This window comes from Diceros bicornis, chromosome 6 (assembly GCF_020826845.1).
Source record: "Diceros bicornis minor isolate mBicDic1 chromosome 6, mDicBic1.mat.cur, whole genome shotgun sequence".
In the NCBI taxonomy this organism is placed as follows: Eukaryota; Metazoa; Chordata; class Mammalia; order Perissodactyla; family Rhinocerotidae; genus Diceros; species Diceros bicornis.
This window is the reverse complement of record NC_080745.1, coordinates 49055340-49062378: the sequence shown is the minus strand read 5'-3', so window position 1 is coordinate 49062378 and position 7039 is coordinate 49055340. Positions and strand designations below refer to the sequence as shown.

At 44.0% G+C, this 7039-nt stretch overlaps 1 pseudogene; it reads left to right on the top strand.

The window, feature by feature from the left end:
* Positions 1–4486: 4486 nt before the first annotated feature.
* On the top strand, positions 4487–4992 carry LOC131407600 (nucleolar protein 12-like; annotated as a pseudogene).
* The last annotated feature ends 2047 nt before the right edge of the window (positions 4993–7039 follow it).

Below are 7039 nucleotides of genomic sequence, written 5' to 3'. Positions count from 1 at the left end.
TTTTGTTTGTGACCAAAGTGATTAATATATGACTTTGCAGAAAGCTTAGTGACTATTTTGCATAACAAGATGTTCAATGAATGGCCACTTCAGAGCGTTTGGATATTATAAATCATTATGATACCAGTTTGAAATCTAAAAGGCCTTCTAATACTCAGCACGCTGCAATAACTCCATGAAATTATTTTTGGCATAGTTCAAGAGTGTGCATTTAGTCATTACTTTCTCCTGCTGAGAGAGCTCACACAGAACACACCCTTCTTTAAATTATGTTTTATAGAATATTTATGGTATCATTAGAATGTAACAAAAAATTTGAAGGTACAAAAAGGAGAGAGGGAATCTATGTTTACTAAAACAGAGGCAGGATTTAAACATGCTTACTATTAAAAGACGTACTTCTTTTAGATTGTCTTTGCTTGAGAAAGCTTTTATTAAAAAAAGGCTTTGTTTTTTGCAAGTGAGAAACAGCTTCACAAGTTTTAAAAGCCTTTTAAATACAAAGATCTACAAAAAAGATTTGTCTTATGCAAATTTTTTTTTTTTTAAAGATTTTATTTATTTATTTTTTCTCCCCAAAGCCCCAGTAGATAGTTGTATGTCATAGCTGCACATCCTTCTAGTTGCTGTATGTGGGACGCGGCCTCAGCATGGCCGGAGAAGCGGTGCGTTGGTGCGCGCCCGGGATCGAACCCCGGGCCGCCAGCAGCTGAGCGCAGGCACTTAACCACTAAGCCACGGGCCGGCCCTGTCTTATGCAAATTTAAGCAACAGTCAGCTGAATCATATTGCAGGGACCAGTGGCTGCTTATTTTCATTCAGATTCCAATCCATACTTTCTCATACAAACAGTCATATAACTACGTTTGACGAATGCTGGGGAGATGTATGAATTCTGTAGATAATTGATTATGCTTTGTAACTGGCGATAAAAAACACTGTAGAATTCCTGGCTACGTTTTTAATGTTTTTCTTTACCTCCAGTGGCCCATTGAATCTCTGTATTTAAATTGGCAAAGCCCCAGTAAGACCTTAGTGAACTATTGTATGTTGTGGAAGGAAGGTGACAAAATAGGAATAGAGTTTGCTTCTGTGTTAGGAAGATTTTATACATGAATGTGTGCGTCTATGTGTTCGCAAAGGGATATGGGTGAAGGAGACTGTGCGTATGATTATCTTTCTTAAAAGATTGTAATAACTTACGTACCATTCATTGTTCTGGAACCTTCTCAGATTTAGCTAGTCTCATAGAAAATTATCATTAAATTCATAGGTAAAAACCGTTAAATTACACAAGGCGGCCGTTAGGCTGAGATTGAGGTGGCTTTAATGCCCAGGAGGCTTACATAAGCAAACCGAAATCTAAAACTGTAAATGCCTCAAGGTTACAAAATCAAAACAGTAAGGACAACCAATCCTAACAGCCAAGTGGGCTTTAAGTATACTCAACCAATAATTTCCTTACTTTGCATATGCCTTTTCTCATAAGAGTCTCTCCCTGAGCTTCTGCCGGTGGAACTCCTAACCATTTCTGGTTTGGCGCCGCCCAGTTTGAATCAATAAATGCTCAAATAAACTCTTAAAATTTTTAATACAGTTCAGCTTACCTTTTAACAAACTCACATAACCTTTAAATTTGTATTTTTTAAATATGTATGTAGTTGAAGGTTTTAATAAACTTGGTCTTCTAAAAAGTCAATTTTGTCAATCTATTCATTGCTTTCATCTGTTTTATAACTTTTAAATATACTAACTATATTATATTGGTTATTTTTTAAACCATATTTCTAGCAGTCTTTATTTTATTTATTTGTTTATTTATTTATTTTGTGAGGAAGATCAGCCCTGAGCTAACATCCATGCCAATCCTCCTCTTTTTGCTGAGGAAGACTGGCCCTGAGCTAACGTCCGTGCCCATCTTCCTCCATTTTATGTGGGACACCGCCACAGCATGGCCGGACAAGCGGCGCGTTGGTGCGCGCCCAGGATCCCAACCCAGGCTGAGCGCACACACTTAGCCGCTCCGCCCCAGGGTTATCTTGGCCTCTATTGGTTATCTTTGTTGTTGTTAATTTGTTTTCTCAGTTTGTGGTGTGCCTTTGACGGGTGGCAGAATATGCCACCTCAAAATAAGCCACTTTGGCATGAGGATTATTTTGAGCTAAAGGCACTAAGAAAAACTACAAATAAAAGAAAAACATTCTAACCTTCCTTCTTTTTCTTAAAAGCAGGAGATGAAATTCCCATGTGAAAGTTGTTCTCCCTGTACCAGAAGGAAAGTAACATTCGTCATCAAGAGTAAGAATTTGAGACAGAGAGAATTCTATAAAGCAGAATGTGTTAAAATCATTCTTAGCTTCCTTTAGCCTCTCTTTACTTTCCCACACTTGCCTCTCTTTGTTCAACCTACTATAAAAGGATTTAGGCTTCGCCATTTCTCCAGGTCTTCATTCCCTTATGAGGGCTGCTGTGTCACGTAAAACTTGCATGAATGTTCACGCTTTTCTTCTATTAATCCGTCTTAAGTCAATTTAATTCTCAAGCCCTGGCGAAAAACCCTAAGGTAGAGGCAAAAATTTACCTCCCCGAACACCTACATTTTATAGCATTTGACATAGATGTTAAATGATTATGCACTAAAAATCTCCCATTTTTCCTTTCCATTTATTTTTTTTCCTTAAGATTGAAAACTTATTCTTTAGTACAGAGATTTGATGTTCACTTCTATTTATTTTTATATTAGAAAACTTAGACCAAATTTTTTAATCCATGTAAAACTGATTTTGCTGTAAGGTAAGTGCTGATGGGTCCAAATATGAATTATTACACCCAAAACTTCCTTATTTCACATGTTGTACTATAGTTTGCCAACCCAGCATGGAAACGAAAACATTCAATTTCACAGACAAATATTTTAATCTTTGTTACCGAAGTAGAATTGTATTCTCAAATCCTTGCTAATGGAATATTATTGTGTAACTATTCTTGAGTACCATTACAAGAAATCTATTTGAAAATTGATACTTGTTTATTTTTATTTTTAGAAGGTACATTTTAGTTTGGAATTTAGATGTGAAAAGTGCTACCAATTTGAATTAAATACTGCCAGTCAAAATCCTTCACTGAGCTAAGATGTGTGGAAGACACAAAGAATAGTAGAGACAAATCTCTGTTCTCAGAGAGTTTATCAGTCTAGGAGATCAGTAGGCTCTTGTCCACAAATAACTATACTTTAAGGCAGAATGTGATAAGTCACCAGAACACTGGGGATCACCAAAGAGATTCAGGGAGGGAAGCAGTCAAGAAGAAGTTATAAGATGGCTTCAAAGAACACAGAGAGCTTGAATAGGACTTTGGCAGATGGCAAGATTCACAAGAGAAGTACAAAGTAAAGAGAGAGGAAATCAGAATCAATAAATACTAAAGCCAGAAAAATAGGAGACCTATTTGATAATTTTCAAATAACATAGTCTAACTTCAATTATATAGGTTGTGGAAAGGTTGGGGAACAGACCATAAAACCTACAACGCCCAAAGGGCCTGGATTCTATACCTTTGAGATGGAAGGTTTTAAAGTTGATTGTTTCTAATAAGAAATTGATCAGTATGTACTTCAGGAAAATTAAGCTATTAGTAGAAAGATTCATTACAAAAGGGGAGAATAGTTAAGAGGTAATTGCATTCATTCACTCACTCATTCACTTGCTCTCCATCCAACAGTAACTTATTCAGTACCTGCTGTGTACCAGGCATTTTTCTGAGTTCTGCACCCACAGAAATTAATAGAGAGCAATAACTCAGAGAAGATTAATCTGTGATATATTGGATGTGAAGATGTCTTTCTAAGATGACCAAAAAAAACCCACACAGAAAGCACAAAATAATAGAGTGTAAATCTAGGTGCACATTTATAAAATTGTCTTCATGGCAAAAACATCATGAAAGTAAATTAAATGCCACGTTGCAAAAATAATTTACAATTCACATTTCAGTCCCAGGGTTAATTCTCTGAAGATACAAAAAAATCCAGTGGATAAATAAGACTAGTTACATGGTAAATGAATGGGCAAATTATACAAGTTATTCTCACTCTGTCTTATAGTATTGAGACGTCCCTCTCTACCCTTTCCAGGTACATTTTAAAAAGTTTTTGAATTGTTTTCGGTAAACACTCAAATGGCAATTATTCTGTTCCAGGTTTATGTTAGCCTGTGGGGAACTTTTTGTTGCTGGGTTGCTAATGGAACATGATTGTGTAACTATTGTTCAGTACTTATATTCTGGCAGGGGAAAACACTCACTTAGAGAAATAAAAATTGAGAAAAAAAAAGTATAAACTTTTTAAAATTTATAAAAAAATTTTAATTTTTTATGACTAAGAGCAATGTGAGGTGGAGCATCGCTGGGAAGAGCGCCAGGGAGGTCGAGAGACGCTGCACCCAGAAGTGTCTTAGGCAGCGGGAGCAGCGCCAGAAGCCTCACCGTGATGGGCCGCAACGGGACGAACTATCGAGGTGGCCACTACCGGCCACGTGGCTTCTTCTCAGCTTCCACAAGGAAAAGAAGGGGGAGTAGCTGACAGGCTTCCGCAGGTGGAAGGCGGAGCGGAAGAAGGCAGCCATGGAGGAGGTCCAGCGGCGGCTCAAGCAGGAGAAGCAGAAGATCCAGGAGGAGAGTCACACAGGAATCCTTGAAGATGCTGGCGGAGAGAGAGGCGGCGCTGCAGGAGGCAGACCAACTGGACTGGCTGCTGACGACCACCCCAACCACACAGTCACGGTGAGCACCGTCAGCCGCCTGGCCCTCTCCTGCGTCCGGCTGCTCCGACTGCCCCCGCCTGAGCACTGGGCGGGGCGCTGGTCCAAGGAGGCGGCGTCATCCACGGAGAAGCCCGCCAGAGCCTTACCCAGGAAGTCCCGAGACCCCCCTGCTGCCTCTCATGGCATCGCTACACGCGCAGTCGCGAAAAGGTCAAGAGAAACATTCGCCTGAGTGCCGTCGGTACCAGCAAGACCCAGCACAGCCAGCTGACAAGTAAAGCCTGGCACAGCTGGGAGTGAGCCCCAGAAGCAGGCTAGGCCCCAGCCTAGGCTGCAAGGACCTGTCCTGTCTCAGCTCGGCTGTTCCCGTAACCTGGCCGGCACCAAGGTAATGACTCCACAACCCAAGGTTGGAGGGTCAGGACCTCTTCAGCCTGGGACTTGCATCCCAGAAGGAGTAGGCCACTGAGGGCTGGCCTTCCCTGGGAAGAACCTTCAGAGCCAAGTTTGGGGCATCTTCCCAAAATGTATACCCCACTGGGCCGTCATCAGATTTGTAAAACTGAGTGTACTTGTGGTGTGTTTATCCCTGGCCCTGATTCCATGTGCCAAGGGCGGGCTTCTAGGATGGTGGAAACGGTCTGGGGAGTGGGTCCATCCTGACTCTCCAGCAGTTTTCCCTGTGAGTACGAAAAGGTAGCAATAGGTCTGATCCCCCTAACCAGGGTTGGAGACCAGTGTAACCACTGGTAGAATCTAGAGTCCACCCGCTGCTCTGAAAAGTGGCCAGCTGAGGCAAGATGGGTGAGCAGTACCCGGCTCTGCCCTTTACTAGCTGAGATTTGGGGCCTGTCCCTTCTCCTTGGCCTCTTGGCCCTCCTCAGCTAAAATTGAAGTGGGGGAGGCTGATGAGTTCTGGAGCATTCCCCACCCCCAAACTTGGGCATTTTCCCCAGGTTTCCCGCAGCTCCAGAAGGAGCCCAACAAAGGAGGACTGATTAATCCCTTTAAAAGAAAATGCATCTTAACTTGCCTAAAAGTGTGACCTTTTCAGAGCAGACCTTTCAGGAGGCCAGGAGGTGTTCTGCAAGGGCTGCCATTTCTTCATGCTCCTTCCAGATAGATCTTCAGGTGTGGCTTCAGAGCCAATGAAAACCAGCCTTGTCTCTTCCTTGTCCCAGCTTGTGAGTGACCCATCTCACACACCCTACTGTTCCTCTGTCTGATCAGGGCTGTTGGCAGAATCCAGGTCCACCTGTGGCAGGTAGATGTGGTGCCAGTGAAGACAACCAGAACACCTGTTCTGGAACATTGCCACTTACTGGTTCCTCTGATTCTGGGTCATAGCATAGAAATTTTGGGTTGTGCACTGGTTAGGGGAGCTGCGTTGGGCCCTAACACTAGGACTGCAAAGGGGAGCAAGATGTGCCCTCAGCCCCCACGAAGCTCTTGGACTAGTGAGAGAGATGGTCAAGGTGACAGGGCAGTGCTGTGACAAGTTCTGGCCAGCCCTGGGATGTGGGAGGCTCCTGGTGAAGAGGGAGCAGAGAGCTGGGGTATGCAGAGCAGGCTTTCCCCTCCCGTCACCCTTTGGAAGGTCTGCCAGGAGCAGCCCACCGTGCCATGGGACAGGATCAGGAACAGTGCCTCTGTTAGGCTGCTCTGGGGGCGGACAGGTGCTCTCCCATGTCACCATCAAAACCCACCATCTGGTGATGTCAGATGATTGGCTGGTGCATGTCTGAAGGCCACACCTGGGCGTGGGAGCACGAAGCTCAGGCTTGTAGCTGGGATGCCCCACGACCTGGCTTCTCAGCTCCTGCCACCTGCTCTTCCTGCTGTCTGCCCATTGTCCTCCCCTGTGCTTAGGGTGAGGTGACTCGCTCTGCTTGGCTGCCTCCTTCCTGGGCAGAGGGTGGGGCCTGTTACCAGGCTCTCCAGGTGGTTCTAGTACTCAACCTAGGGCAGTGAGTGTGAGCCTCCTCCTTACAGGCCCCTGTGAGCAGGAATAGAGCTGGGTCCTGGGGGATTAGTGCACATAGCGTGGCTTGGATTTGAATCCTGGCTCTGCTACTTGGCCCCTGTATGAGCTCTTCACTGTGCTGACTTCTCTAGGTCTATTTCCCCATGTGTAAGATGACATAAGATTCCTAACTCTCAGGGCTTCCCTGAGGCTGAAATGAGACCCTGTGCATGAACCATTTCCCATAGCACCTGGCAGTCCCCGGGGTGCCTTCACTGTGTGTTCTGGCCGCTGCCATCTGCTGACCCAGATCTCT